At 33.9% G+C, this 16,926-nt stretch overlaps 1 long non-coding RNA gene across 1 annotated transcript in view; it reads right to left on the reverse strand.

The window, feature by feature from the left end:
* Positions 1–16,926, reverse strand: part of LOC130453881 (uncharacterized) — a 70,645-nt gene that overhangs the window by 43,993 nt on the left and 9,726 nt on the right. The window contains exon 2 of the long non-coding RNA XR_008911525.1: positions 16,296–16,409. This is a non-coding gene — a long non-coding RNA (uncharacterized LOC130453881). The remainder of the gene's footprint in view (positions 1–16,295; positions 16,410–16,926) is intronic.

A 16,926-nucleotide genomic window follows, 5' to 3' on the forward strand; every position in this document is an offset into this window, starting at 1 on the left:
AGATATCCTAGATATCCACCAGGAAAAAACATATAATCCAAACACCAAAACATACTGGTTAAATTTAATAGTGACAAACAAGTGAAAAGGAAAGAGACCTTGAAGTGTAAAGGAAAAGAAATTCAAATAACACAAGACTTTTATGTATCCATAAGAAAATTCCAGCATGATAGGAAGCATGTTCTAAAGAGAAAAGGAATTCAATATGAAATCCAAGACATCATTCTCTGCAAATCTGAGCCTTAACAATTAACAAAAAAAAGGATATTCAATAGAAAAAGATGTCTTAGGCATTTCTAGGAAGAAACCCAGACCTGAACAAATTATTTGCTTCTCAAATATCCCAGATAATAGGAATAAAAAAAAGGTAAGCAAATAGAGCAATCAAGGACAACAAAAACAGAACAATAACAGAGAGATCCTTAAGAGATTTCTTTCTAAAAGCGCCCAAGAAGACAAGAATGAAAGCAGAGGGCAAATAGAAGTGATAGTGGAGAAATAGATCTGAAATGTCAAAGACTAAACCATTCAACACTCCACCTTATAATGATGATATTAGAAATTAAGTCTTGTTACATTAGTTTAGAGATAAGAAATGAAGATGCTGGCTTGAGAAAGAATTGGAGTTTGAAACAGATTTGAGACAGAGTGTTAGTTTCAAATGTTGACAGGGGAGGTGTAATGGTTTTTCTATGACAATCTCAGAAAGTGGCAATGACTTCATTCTCGGAGTGCTGGGAGCAGGTGACATCTTCTTTTCTCTCTCTCCTCTCTACCTCTCTGAGGTAGAAGGGAAGGAGGGAAAAAACCTGAAGGAGCTAAGTGATTTCCTTTTCCAACTTGGGAAACACTAGTGACTGTCTATTGATGTTTCATAGATTGTTTTATCTCCAAGAAGACCAAAGACCCAATCTTTGGTCTGGACTCTGAGTCTGCTAAGGCAGTTCTTGCTGAGGCTCAGCCAGCTGGCCTTTGTTATTTTTAGAACTTGGAGACAAAATTAAAAATTATATACTTCTTATAAGGATAATAGTATTCGTTTATTATAGAATAGGGAAAATTGGGGTTGGTCAGATCAGGAAGGATCAGTGTAGCCTGTGGAAATAGGAGAAGCAGTTCTTTGTGGAACCAGGGAGTTTTATTTGGGTGGAGTTAGAATCCCTTAGAGTTAGAAATCCTTTTATATCCTTATATTAATAAATAGTTTATTTTATATAACAAGAGTCTCCTTAGCATCCTTGCACCTGGTCCTGAAGAGAAGTTCACTTATGAGCTTCACTTCACTTATATAAACTGAAGATACTTTGTAAGCACAACAAGTAGAGTGTCTAATCAGTTTATATTCACAATCAATTCATTGCTTATTATTTTTACAATTTTGGTGAGTTAAATAAGACAAAGAATCAGAAAATCTGATTTTAAGGAACCAACTGTCAACTTAGGCAGTTAGAACCATTATCACAGCAGGAGGTCCATTGAAGCAGTAGTTAGAGCTGACAGTTTCACTGTGAATTGTAGTAACAGAGAGCTGAACTCTAGGTGGCTCCAAAAGTCATCTCCCAGTAAACTTGACTCAAAGGTTCTGTACTCTCAGAAAAAGCTGTTAAATTAGCTGCATAAAATCACCATGGGGCTTTTTCTGTTAAATATGGTATTTCTGCCAAATCTCTTTTTCTCTATTATACTGGATTATATGCAAAATTCACTTGCCTATGACTTCCTAATGCCATTACTCTCATTGACACTCCTGGAACTAATCTCTTATGTCCCTATGCAAGTATTGGTTTTCTTGTGCTTTTACATCATGATCAAATCTTTGGCAGTCATTTTTAAACATTTAAAAGCAAACATCAAGCAAGCTACTGCAAAGAATGATCTAACATTAAAAGTGAACTATCTGGAGACTAAATTATATAGAACAGAAACGCAATATGAGGAATTACTCAAAGCTAAAGGGACAATGACAGAAAGCAAAGAACATAAAGCAACTAAATTAGAGGGTACAACTAAATCTGATAAACCAACTAAATTAGAAATGGAAATTGGAGCATTAGAAAGCACACAGCTCATATGTTTCCTTTAATGGAGGTACCCATAGAGTCCCCAGAGTGTGGTGTACTGAATCTCATATGCCACAAAAGGTTTACACAAGCTGATATAGACAGTTTTAAGAAAAATACCCCCAAATATGAAGAAGAACCAATGGGAGTTGTAAAACAGTTCAAGCGCTCAGTTAAGCTTTACAATCCTTCTTATTTGTACTTTAACATCTTTATGAATGAATTATTATTGAAAAAGGGGGAGAAACAGCAGATTATAGAGGACACTAATAGGAACCCCTGAATTTCCAATTGGCAAACTGAGGATCCTGGGTGGGAAGCTAACTCATTAGCTACATTATTGCCTGATTTACCAACACAGGGGGACCCATTGCATGATTGTGAAACTGTAGTGCAATTAATAGAAAGACCTCAAGAAAATCTGTCAGACACCTCTTGACAACCCTGACCTGATCTTATTTACAGACCATCATGGATCATATATGCAGAATGGAATAAGATTAACAGGTGCTGCAGTAGTAAGTGAATTTGAAACCCTATGGGTTGCTACACTACCTAGGAACCTACGTGCTCAGGGAAACAAAGAGGGAAACTTTATTTCAGCTATGGGAAAGGGTATTAGTGATGGTTGATCCCGTGGATAAAGAAAGATATTCTATAAAAATAAAAGACAAATGTGCAAATATTTTCACTGATTCCAAGTATGCATTTGTAATTTGCCATGCTGTTAGTTCTCTCTGCCTTCATAGAGGACTTTAAACATCTAGTGGGAAAAGAATCATTCATGCAGAAATGATTTGAGAATTAGTCATCTCTCCATAATAAATTCATTACTTATTATTTTTACAATCTAAAAGATAATTTCTTTTTAGTGAGTCTAAAATACATAAGAAGAGAGAACATAAGCAAGGGGAAGGAAGAAGTCAGGGAGTATGTAATGTACCCTAATTAAGTCAAAGTTTAACACTGAAGGAGAAATAACTCCTGAAGTCCCTCAGGAACAAAAGAGCCGATTGGCAAATGGGCCAAGAGTCAAGAGGGGAAATTTGAAGTAGATGAAAACAAAGAGGGAAACCTTATTTCAGCTATGGGATAGGGTATCAATGATGGTTGATCACATGGAAAAAGAAAGATATCCTATAAAAATAAATGGAGAACCTAAAATGAATATAATCTATAGAGATTTAATGCTTAGAGCGATCACTCATCCTGTCCTTGGAGAAGAGGAATCAGAGATCCTGGGAGCATCTCAGAAGAGTTAGACACAAAAGGGCATGGTCCCATGGGTGGTGATTACTTGGCAAACAGAAAAAATAAAATGACTAAGGGTAGGGCAAAGGTTAATAATGAACTAAACAATCAGAGGCAAGGAAAATTCCTACAATGACTCAATAGTGTTTTTATCACATGTAAGAATGGGTATTTCTAAGAATGAGGCACAACAGAAAAGAGAGGGCATGGGACAAAATCTGAAAGGGTATTACACAGAAACTTTTAGAAGAAGGAACCTTAAAAAGTACATAAACTTTAATACCATGCAGAGACTAAATTTAAAAAAAGTTTAAGGATCATAAATCAAAGAATAAAAGTCTGGAATAGACAAAAAAGAGAAAATACTTTGATCAAAAAAGTATAGAAAATGAAATTTTAAGAACTGATGGTTAAAACAAGTTTAATCAGGGAAAGAAGGAAGGATTTTACTTGATATTTTATTTGAGGGAGATAAAGAAGGGATAGAATTAAATAACTAAATAAAAGGAAGAAAGAAAAAAGAACTCATAGGATAAGCAAAACTCCAAAACTAGGGAAAGGACAACAAATAAAATTATTAGGACTTGCTATGAAAAATTTTATGCTAACAAAACAGAGAGCACAAAAGTAGTAGAGGAATACCTTCAAAAACATAACATATACAAACTAATAGAAGACCAAATAAAGATCTTAAATAATTTAATATCAGAAAAGAAAATCAAATTAGCTGTAAAAGAACTATCAAGAAGCTCAGAGCAGGGATGGGGGGAATCTCTCAGTCTCAATGATTTGCAGAATTCTATCAAGCTTTTGAAGAATAATTAGTACTTAAGTTATATATATATTATTCTCAAAAACTGAGAAAGACAAATTGAGAATGAACATTACTAATTTTCTTTTATGAGACAAATATAGTCCTAATTTCTAAATCAGGGAAGAAGTCAAAAAGATCTATAGACCAATATAATTTCTGAATATCAATTTTAACATTTTAAAATAAAATTTGGTCAAACAGGTTCTGGTGATGAATAAAGAAACCATTCACCTTGGTCAGTTTGTGGTTCATTTTTATACCAGAGATGTTAAGTGTTTCAATAATAGAAAAATAATCAATATACTTAATAATATTAAAAACAAAAATATAAAAGTCACATAATTACCTCAAAAGATGTGAGGAATTCATTTGATAAAACACAATATCCATTTATGCTAAAAAAAAAAAAACACACAACACAACAACCTACAAATATAGGCACAGAGGTATCTATCTAAAACCAGAATCAAGCATCAGATTTAATGAGAATACACTAGAACCTTTCCTGATAAATATTTGAACAAAACAAGCAACTTTCTTCACTATTATTTTACATAATCCTTTCTGGAAATGCTAGAAATATCAATAAGATAAAACAAAGAAATTAAAGATAGATTTAAAAAGAGATAAAACCATCTCTATTTGCTGCTGACATGATGGTTTACTTAGAAAATCAAAAGAAATCTAAGAAAAATAAGCAAAGAGACTTCAATAATAGTTTTAGCAAAGTAAAACCTTAAAATTTTTATATAATTTATATAATTATATAGCTACTTATAATTTATATATATTTGTGAGACTGAACTATAAATTATATTTATATGTTTTATCAGATATAATATATCATTTAAATAACAATAATGAAATCCAGGACATAATAATAAAAAAGATAAACCTCATTCCAAATAACTACAAAATTTATAAAATATCTAGGAATCAACCTACAAAAGTGCACCAAATACTTGGATAGATTCAATTACGAAATTTTCCTTAAGGAAATTTTTTAAAACCATTGGAGGAATATTTAATGTTTATAGTTGAGTCAAACCAATTGAAATAGTGGATTGAAATAGTGGGGTACACTGAGGTGTGTGTCCCCTTTTAGTGCAGTAAAGCAGTCTATGCCTTACTATACTGGGCCAGCTGCAACTAAGTCTTCCAAGCAGTTGTAAAAGCTAACAGGGTTATTGGTAAATAAGAGGGAGGGAAAATTTAGGATTGAGGATGCCCTAATCACTAATTCTCTCACTTCCCACTTCCCACTACATCCATGAAGTCTTCTGTTGCTTCTGGCTAATAACCAAAACAACAACAACAACAACAACAACAACAACCCTCTCTATTCTTCCTGACACTATAAATCCTCCCTTTGTTGATTTATGAGGATGTGACAGGTTTCAGGATAAAAGGATGAACTCTGGATGGGCCAGGTGTGAGGTTGACCCTCAGCCCTCACACCAACAACTTCCTCTGGACCATGAGGTTCTTTCTCAGGGCTGAGAGTCTTTAGGATCTTCTTCAGGATGGTTTCTTCTGGTGAGGAAAGGTACTACCAAAGAAAACAAAGGGTTTCCCTTCTCTCACTCACAGGCTGGTAGAAAGATGATCAGCAGAGACAAGCTCCTTCCTCTCTCAGTTCCAAGACTGGAAGAGCTCAGTTGGTAGTTGCTCCTTCAAAATCTCCCGTCCCACATTCCAGAATTTCTCTCTTAGAGTTCCTAGCATGAGATCATGCTCTTTAAACCAATTTTTAACTTACTTAAATTCATTTATATTTCTGTAATTTCTACCATAATGCAATGTAATAAAAATGGCAATACTAACTAGAGTTTATTTATACTTTTAATGATTTGGCAATAAAATGATTAAAAGGAAACTTTACTTTATTTGAGTAACAAACTCAAATACAAATGGAAACCACTAAATTGTACATAAAGATTCCTGCCAGCTACATGTGGACTTAGAAAACCACATATTAATGTTATCAAAATATTTTATTATATTTGCTAAATATTTCTCAATTGCATTTTAATCTTGTTCTGGCTGCTCTATGAACTGGAGGTTACATATTTGATCCATTTGCTTTACATGACACCATCAAATAATAGCAAAATTCCTTTGGAAAAAATAGAAGGCCTAGAATATCAAGAAAATAATGAAAAAAGGCATGGATGAAAGGAAAATAGCACTTCCAGGAATCAAATTATATCATAAATGAGCATTCACCAAAATCATCTGGTATTGGTTAAAATATAGAGAAGTAGATCAATAGAATTAACTAGACAAGGGAAAATCAGAAACAAAGGAATTCAGTAGCCCATTGTTTGACAAATCAGATAATATAAATTACTTAGGAAAGAATTCTCTATTTTATAAAAAGATAATTAGAAAGCAGTCTGGCAGAAATTAGACTTAGATCAGTTTCTTATACCATGTTTCACAATACATTCAAAATAGACATGTGACTTTAATATTGAAAATATTATACTATATATTATGTTATTTTTTAAATTAGAATACAAGCTGATTGTATACATCTAATAGCTAAGGGTAAGAGATTTTCTGAATCAAACTAGAGATAGAAGCAATTATAAAAAATAAAAGATAACTTTCATTACATGAAAATGAAAAGCTTCTACATAAACAAAATCAGTGCACCTAGAATAATAAGAGAAGCAATCAAATCGGAAAAAAATCTTTGTATCAAAATTCTCTCATAAGGGTTTGTTATCCAAGATAGATAAACAATTAACAAGAACATATGCATGCATACATGAGTATATATGAACATATGTACACACTAATAATAAGAGAAATGCACATCAAAACCATTTAGCTTACAAATTGTCAAAGATGACAAAAGATAGGAATAGTCATTGTTCAAGATGCTACAGAAAAATAGGTCCACTGTTGGTGGAGTTGTGTAAATCAGTACAATTTTGAAAAGCAATTTATTATTACGCAAATAAAGTGAATAAAATATTCATACTCTTTAACCCAGAGAATCCATTTCTATGCTTATGTCTAAATTAGGCCATTGTCAACCTGAAAAAAACACAGAACTACCAAAGTAGTTAAAAGGGCATTTAATTGACATACGAATATTAATTTGGGAAATTACCTCAATCTTGGGACTTCCCCTGGACTACAGAATACAATGTGCTAATTTTGGAAAATGGGGGAGGGCTTGTGTCCTGCCACTCATTTGGATCAATAGTCTAAAATGACCTGGGGAAACTTAGAGGCAATAACAAAGGCTAAGGTGCCTGGGAGTAATCTAGATACAATAGAGAAACTAAGAGGACAAAAATGGATATTTAAGATTTTATTATATCTGCTAATCTTATCTAGGGTGACCAAGGAGTCCTTGAGGGTTTATTGTCCAGTCTCAAAGACAAAGGTCAGTTAGAAGACAAGTTAATAGGGACAAGGGGCAATTTGGGATTTCACAAAACAAAGTTGTCATTATTGATGAGGGAAAAATCAGACTCTAAACGATCATCTCCCAATAAACACACTCTCCCCAGATTCAATTAGTGCTAAATTCTGGAGAAACCAAGAAAAGCAAAAGATAATCCTTGCTTTTAAGGAATTCAGTCTAATGGGGGAGACAAAACTGGCAAACATTCATATATTGCAAGCCAAAGATAAAAAAGGATAAACTAGAGATAATCATCAATGGGATGACACAAATTTACTTTGCAGGCATACACCTATTCCTCCCTGGGAATACTTTTCAGTGGAACCTATCCTCTCTACAGGTGTGTTAAGACCTTCTTTTATTCTCCAAGTTTTGATCCCTCCCTTCTGCCATCTTTCCCCTTTTCCTGCAATTATTCTTGAAGAGAGATTATAAGGTCTTTATCCTTTCACTATTCACCCAAGAACCGGAGAAGATTATATTGCCTATTCATCTCTGCACAGCACTACCCTTCTCCCCATTTGTGTACCCTCCTCCCCCCAAAAAATATATAGATTCATTTGTAGCAGGGAGTTGTACAGTTTATTTTAATTTATTTTCCATTCCAAATTCTCTCTCTCCTTCTAGCCCTTCCCCTACCTATTGGGAAGGCAAGAGATACAATACTCATTTTATATATATATAAAATATATGCATATTATATATATGTAGTCATAAAAAGTTATTTCCATGTTAGCCATTTTCAAGAAAGAACGGGAGGAAGGAAGGAAGGAAGGAAGGAAGGAAGGAAGGAAGGAAGGAAGGAAGGAAGGAAGGAAGGAAGGAAGGAAGGAAGGAAGGAAGGAAGGAAGGAAGGAAGGAAGGAAGGAAGGAAGGTCTTATAACCTTTTGGGTTATACCCTTTGGCTATAGTTTCAAATTATTCTCCAGAATGATATGACCAGTTTACAACTTCACCAACAGTGCAATAGTGTACCTAGTTCCTTCCCCACATTCCCTTCAACATTTTTCTTTTTTTTCTGTCTTTTTTAACTAATTTGATGGGTGTGAAATGGTACCTCAGAATTGTTTCAATTTGCATTTCCTTAATTATTATGAGTATTTTTTAAGACTATTGATAGCTTTAATTTCTCTCTCTAAAATCCATTTATATCCCTTGATCAGTTGGGGAATGGCTTATTCTTATAAAGTTGGCTTATTTCCCTATATATTTGGAAAAATAAGACATTTATCTGAGAAATTTCAGTTTCCTACTTTTCTTCATTTTAAACTCTTACCTCTTGTCTTAGAATTGACACTAAGCATCAGTTCCAACATAGAAGAGTGGTAGGAGCTAGGCAAATGTGGTTAAGTGACTTTCGGCAAAACTAGGAAATGTTTGAGGCCAAATTTGAACTCAGGTCCTTTTGTCTCTAGGCCTCTCTCTCAATCTACTGAGCCACTTAGCTGGCCCTGTCTGACTATTTCTTAATGAGCACTCTTTTTTTCTGTGTGTGTGTGTGTGTGTTTTTTTAACACAGTAAATAGGTCAGTCTTCCTTAAAAAAATGTTTAATGGGTTAATTAATTTATTTTTTCCTCCATTACTGTACTTCTTTTTCCTAAGTTTTTGTTGTTTAAAATGTTTGAAAATTGAATGTTCTGCTGAATTTCTGTTTTATTGGTTGATTTTTGTGGAAATGACTTGAGTAACTTCCTTTTGTCAAACATGCATCTTTTTTCATGTACAGATGGGCTTCTTTTGGCTGGTTATTTCACTTTGGATGGTAGCTTGAGCACCTTTGCTTTTTAGAATAAATCATACTAAACACTAAAATAGATTCAGAATGGATGTGACCTTCATATAAAAGATCATTAAAAAAAATAGAAGAAAAACAGATCATATACTTCTCACAGCTAACAGTAGGACATGTATTCCTAATAAAATATAAGATAGAAGCAATCATAAAAGCTAAAATAGATAACTTTGTTGCTGTTGTTATTCAGGCACTTCTCTTTTTTTAAATTTATTTACTTAATTTATTTATTTAGAATATTTTTCCATGCTTGCATGATTCACGTTCTTTTCCTCTCATCCTCCCTCCCCCCTCCCATAGCCAACGAGCAACTCCACTGGGTTATTCATTCACTTTTCAGTTGAGACTCCATTTGAAATTTTCTTGTCAAAGACACTGGACTGGTTTGCCATTTCTTCCTTCTCCAGTTCATTTTACAGATGAGAAAACTGAGGCCAACAGGGTTGAGTGACTTGTCCAGGATTATAAAGCTAGAAAGCATCTGAGGGCTTATTGACTCTATTGTGCCACCTAAATACCCTAACTTTGACTACTTGAATCTGAAAAGCTTCTGTACAGTGTTAATGCATTTTAGATAAGAAAGAAAGTAATTGACTATGGGGAGGGGGTCTTTTTTAAAAAAATCCATACCTCCCACCTTAGAATCAATGCTAAACATCATTTCCAAGGCAGAAAAATGGTAAGGGATAGTGTGAATCTTAAAATTGCTCAGACTAAACTTTAGAAGATTTGGTTAAGCTATTCCCCTATTGTAACAATGGAGGTACTTAACCAGGAATGTATTGAGAACTTTTAAAATTACTCCACCCTGCTCAGACAGTGCCTTAGGGGAAGATAAAGTTGTAAACTCCTGATTGAACAATGAAAGTCCCTAACTCATACTTGTAGTAAAGCTAGAACCTGAAGCTAGGTCTATTTTTAGATCGAATACAAAAGGGTGTTAAGTACCTATAAAGGTTAAATTAATCACTAAAAGGTCAAGCAACTTACAAAAGGCAAGCTTAACAAAAGAGGTGTGGAGTTTTTATCTAACCAGAGAAGGTGAGAACAAAAGAAGATAAGAACTAGGAATGGGCAGTCCTGAGAAAAAGTGTCTACTGTGATTGGTAGATATGAAAATTTAGGGGAGGTGACATAAGAGAAAATTTCTTTAAAAGGAGAATTCAGTTCAGTTTGGTTGTAGTTCAGTTTGGAAGCTGAATTGGAGCTCTGAACTCAGTTCAGTAGTTCAGGAGTTCAGTGGAGGACTGGAGCTTGCTTGAGATGATCTTGTGGTGAGTAATAAAGACTGACTTACTCTCCCTAGGCTTATACCTAGGCCATTTGGCCTAGGCCCTTTCCTACTGCTTGGCTATTCTTTCTCTCTTTCTCTCTCTCTCTCTCCTTCCCTTAATTCCTATATTTGTATTAATTAAAATCTCCATAAAACCCAGCTGACTTGGGTATTTTCATATTTGGGAATTTTCCCATGGCGACCACTTAATTTTAGATTTTAAATCAAGACACTAAAAATTATCTTTACAGGTTGGTTGAAACTTTTAAAGTTTTGGCAATCACAGTCTTGGCAAACCATATTTTCATGGTTACAGTAGTCAATGGGAGTTAAGTGACTTGCCCAGGGTCACACAGCTGGGAAGTGTCTGAGGCCAGATTTGAACCTAGGACCTCCCATCTCTGGGTCTGACTCTCAATCCACTGAGCCACACAGCTGCCCCCAGGGGATCTTTTTAAAAAACCAAATTTCTCTAATAAAGGTTTGGTATAGAAATAATTCATATATATTATATATATATATATATATATATACATATATATGTATACATACATATACTATATTTGACATTGTCATTCCCCAATAGATAGTCAAAGGATAGGAAGAATCCTCAAAGGAAGAAGTGCATAGTATTCACAAGCACATGAAAAGCTGCTCCAAATTACTACTAATAACAGAATAATGCAAAACCAAACAACACTGAAGCTTATTTCAGACCCTAAAAATGACAAAAAATGGCAAGAGTCAATGATGGAGAGAGTGGGGCAAGATAGGCAAACTCATACATTGTTGGTGGACCTATAAAATAATACAATTTTGGAAATCCATTTGGAATTATGCAAATAAAATCGCTAAAGTGTCCATATCCTTTGAGCCTAAGACTTCATTCCGGGACTTATATTGCATGAAAACCATTGATGAGGAAAATAACCTCATCAATCATAAAATATTCCAAAATATTTATAGCAATCCTTTTTTCTAATAGTTAAGAATTGGAAACAAAGCAGATACTCATCAATTAGGGAATTGCTAAACAAACTGGGATGCATAAATGTAATGGATATTATTGTGTTATAAAAAATCGTATGTTGGTATGTTGACTTTAAATGATCACTCTATTGCAAATATTAATAATATGGAAATAGGTTTTGAACAATGACATATATAAAACCCAGTGGAATTGCTCGTTGGCTATAGGAGGAGGGGTGGGAGGAGGGGAGGGAAAGAACATGAATCATGGAACCATAGAAAATCTTAATAAATAAATAAAATAAATAAATAAATAATTTTAAAAACAAATATGTGTGATAAATACCAAGAAAAGTGAAATAAGCTAAGCCAAGAAAATAGCATACACAGTAACTACAACAATGTAAACAGAAGGAACAAGTGCATGTTTAAAAAATTAGTAGATATAAATCAATATGTCAATATAAATTTAAAAATTTTAAATTTAAAACATTTAAAAAAGAAGTCAATATAAATAAAATTAGGCAAAATAAAAAGTAAATATAACATGACAGCTAGATAGCACAGTGGATAGAATGCCAGGCCTGGAGTTGTGTGTGACCCCATTTGTCAAGGCCTTGCCATTCTTCTTAGAATGAAAGAGAAAGTAAAGTTTTTCTTTTTTAAAGGTAAACATAATATGATTGATCACATGGTTTTAAGGGGATATGACTGGGGTTTTGGCGTTAAAAGATCACTCTATTACAAATATGAATAACATGGAAACAGGTTTTTAACAATGATACATGTATAACCCAGTGGAATTGCTTGTCAGCTCTGGGAGGGGACAGGGAAGAAGGGAGGGAAAGAACATAAATCGGGTAACCATGGAGAAAGTCTTAATTAATTAATTAAAATTAAATAAAGGTAAATAAAGGTAAAATTATAGAGACCAAGTAGGACTCAAATGAAGAAATATGAGAAGACACTCCCAACCCACTCCTTCATGGAGTGGGAAAGTCCACAAGTATTGCACCCATACGGCACATGTTTTTGGACTTTCTCAATGTATTGATCAAATGTGCCAGCTTGTTTTTTTCTTTCTTAAAAAAATATATGATTAATCATATGAGATGGCTCTCAGGAAAGGGAAGTAATGGGGTACAAAATAGAACAGAAAACACCAATAAAATTATATATATATATATATATATATATATATATATATATATATATATATGTACTATCCCATTCCTTTCTGTGATTTCTTTTCTTTTTTTTTTTTAAACCCTTACCTTCTGTCTTGGAGTCAATACTGTGTATTGGCTCCAAGGGAGAAGAGTGGTAAGGGCTAGGCAATGGGGGTCAAGTGACTTGCCCAGGGTCACACAGCTAGGAAGTGGCTGAGGCCAGATTTGAACCTAGGACCTCCCGTCTCTAGGCCTGGCTCTCAATCCACTGAGCTACCCAGCTGCCCCCTCTGTGATTTCTAATGGGTGTGGAATAATTCTGTATTATTTGAATTACATTTTCTTTATATCTGAAGGTCTCTCCTGACCATTTTAAAAATGTGTTTGTCAGTAGAATTGCTAAATTTTATTTATTTGGGAAATTTTATTTAATTAGTTAATTTAGAGTATTTTCCATGGTTACAAGAATCATGTTCTTTCCCTCCCCTTCCCACACTCCCCTCCCACAGCCCACATGCAATTCTACTGGGTTTAACATGTATCATTGATTAAGACCTATTTCCATATTATTGATATTTGCACTAGGGTGATCGTTTAGAGTCGGCATCCCTAATCATATCCCCATCAACTCATGTGATCAAGCAATTTAGCTTGTGATCAAGCAATTTAGAACACTTTTTCATGTGCTTATTGATAGTTTTGATTTCTTTATCTGCAAATTGCCTATTCATGTCCCTTGCCCATTTATCATTTGAGGAATGACTTGATTTTTTGTACAATTGATTTAGCTCCTTATAAATTTGAGTAATTAGACCTTTTTCAGAGTTTTTTTTTTAAATAAAGATTTTTTCCCAATTTGTTTCTTCTCTTCTGATTTTGGTTACATTGGTTTTGTTTGTACAAAATTTTTTAAATTTAATGTAATCAAAATTATTCATTTTACATTTTGTAATTTTTTCTAACTCTTGCTTAGTTCTAAAATCTTTCCTTTCCCAAAGATTTGACAAGTATACTATTCTGTGTTCACCAAATTTATTTATAGTTTCCTTCTTTATATTCAAGCCATTCACCCATTCTGAGTTTATCTTGGTGTAGGGTGTGAGATGTTGATCTAAACCTAATCTCTCCCATACCATCTTCCAATTTTCCCAGCAGTTTTTGTCAAATAGAGGATTTTTGTCCCAAAAACTGGGATCTTTGGGTTTATCGCATGCTGTCTTGCTGAGGTCATTTACCCCAAGTCTATTCCCCTGATCCTCCCTTTTGTCTCTTAACCAGTACCATATTGTTTTTGGTGACCACTGATTTATAGTACAGTTTAAGATCTGGTACTGCTAGGCCACCTTTATTCACATTTTTTTTCATTATTTCCCTTGATATTCTTGATCTTTTGTTCTTCTAAATGAACTTTGTTATGGTTTTTTCTAATTCAGTAAAAAAAGCTTTTTAGTAGTTTGATGGGTATGGCACTAAATAAGTAAATTAGTATGGGTACAATTGTCATTTTTATTATGTTAGTTCATCCTACCCATGACAATGACGAAAAAATAATTTTCCAATTATTTAGATCTAGTTTTAATTGTGTGGAGAGTGTTTGTAGTTGTGTTCATATAGTTCCTGTGTTTGTCTCAGCAGATAGATTCCTAAGTATTTGATATTGTCTAGGGTGATTTTAAATGGAATTTCTCTTTCTAACTCTTGCTAAGATATGTTGGAAATATATAGAAATGCTGATGACTTATGTGGGTTTAATTTCTATCCTGCAACTTTGCTAAAGTTGTTGATTATTTCCACTAGCTTTTTGGTTGATACCATCTGCAAAGAGTGAATGCTTGGTATCCTCATTGCCTATTTTAATACCTTCAATTTCTTTTTCTTCTCTAATTGCTACTGCTAGTGTTTCTAGTACAATGTTAAATAATAGAGGTGATAATGGGCATCCTTGTTTCACTCCTGATCCTATTGGGAAGGTTTTAACTTATCTCATCATTCTCATTTTCTTCAATGCAATTATTGTTTCTATGATTTGTTCTTTAACTGATTTTGGAGAATCATATTATTTAATTTCCAATTAATTTTTGATTTGCCTCTCCATGTACCCTCACTAATTATTATTTTTATTGCATTATGATCTTAAAAGGTTGCATTTATTATTTCTGCTCTTTTGCACTTGTTTGCAATGTTTTTATGCCCTAGTACATGGCCAATTTTTGTGAATGTACCATGTGTTGCTGAAAAGAAGGTGTATTCCTTTTTGTCCATATTTATTTTTCTCCACATATCTACTAACTCTAATTTTTAGATTTCATTTACATCTTTTACCTCTTTCTTATTTATTTTTTGCTTGGATTTATCTAGATCTGATAGAGGAAGGTTCAGGTCTCCCACTAGTATAGTTTTACTATCTATTTCATCCTTGAGCTCCACTAGTTTCTCCTTTAGAAATTTGGATGCTATGCCATTTGGTGCATACATGTTGAGTACTGATATTTCCTCATGTCTATACTTCCTTTTATCAGGATGTAATTGCCTTCCCTGCCTCTTTTAATTAGATCTATTTTTACTTTGGCTTTGTCCAATATCATGATTACAACTCCTGCCTTCTTTTTCTCAGTTGATGCCCTAGATCTTGCTTCTTCTGCTTACCTTTACCCTGTGTGTATCTACCTGCCTCATATGTGTTTCTTGTAAACAACATATGGTGGGATTTTGGTATCTAATCCATTCTGCTATTTGCTTGCATTTTATGGGTGAGTTCATTCCATTCACATTCAGAGTTATGATTACCAGCTGTGTATTTCCCAACATTTTAATTTCTACTCCGAGTCCTGCCTTTTCTTCTTTCACTATTTCCTTCTACACCAGTGTTTTATTTTTACTCAGCCTCCCTAATTCCCACCCTTATTTTGCTTCCCTTCCCCCCCTTCTTATTCCCCCCTTATTTTTCTTTAGGGTCTTTTTAGACTACTCCACACACTCTCCCTCCCTTGTATTGCTTCCCTCCCCACCAGTCTGTTTATTACCCTTCTACTTCTCTATAGGGTGTGAATCAATTCTCTGTTCCAATAGATCTAATTGTTCTTCCCTCTTTGAGTCAATTGCAATGCACATAAGAATTAAATGTTCCTGTCTCTAACCTCTTTATCCTTCCAGTGTATTGGTGTTCTCCCCCACTCCCGCCATGCAGTTCTTTATAAAATATAAGTTTACCCCATTTTGTCTCTTTTCCCATTTCTCTTAGTATTAACCTCTTTTTTTACCTCTAGTTTTATATATATATATGTATATATATATTTATGCATACATACATACATATATAATATATATATATATATATCTTGATATTTCATCCTATAAAGTTTGTCACTGTTCCCTCTAAGTATAATTCTTCTAGCTACCCAGGTGATAATAACAATTTTTAAGAGTTACCAATATCATCTTTTCTTATACAAATACAAATCATTTTAAATTATTGGGTCCCTAAAAAAAGGTGTTTTTTGTTTTGTTTTGTTGTTTTGTCTTTTTTCCCCCTTTCCTAATTACCTGTTAGTGATTCTCTTGAGTTCTGTGTTTAGGCATCAAATTTTCTGTTCAGGTCTGATCTTTTCTTCACAAATGCTTGGAATCCTTCTATTTGTTAAATGACCATACTTTCCCCTGCAAGAATATGGTTAGTTTTCATTAATGCATTGCTGGTAGAATTGTGAATTAATCCAACCAGTCTGAAGGGCAATTTGGAATTATGCCCAAAGGGCGCTAAAAGACTGTCTGCCCTTTGATCCAGCCATAGCACTACTGGGTTTGTACCCCAAAGAGATAATAAGGAAAATGACTTGTATAAGAATATTCATAGCTGTGCTCTCTGTGTGGCAAAAAATTGGAAAAAGAGGGGATGCCCTTCAATTGGGAAATGTCTGAACAAATTGTGGTATATGTTGGTGATGGCATACTATTGTGCTCAAATGAATAATAAACTGGAGGAATTCCAAGTGAACTGGAATGACCTCCAGAAATTGATGCAGAGTGAAAGGAGCAGAACCAGGAGAACTTTGTACACAGAAACTGATACACCATGGTATAATCAAATGTAATGGACTTCACCATTAGTGGCAATGCGGTGATCCTGAACAACTTGGAGGATCTATGAGAAAAAACACCATCCACATTAAGAGGA

Source organism: Monodelphis domestica, chromosome 4 (assembly GCF_027887165.1).
Source record: "Monodelphis domestica isolate mMonDom1 chromosome 4, mMonDom1.pri, whole genome shotgun sequence".
Classification (NCBI taxonomy): Eukaryota; Metazoa; Chordata; class Mammalia; order Didelphimorphia; family Didelphidae; genus Monodelphis; species Monodelphis domestica.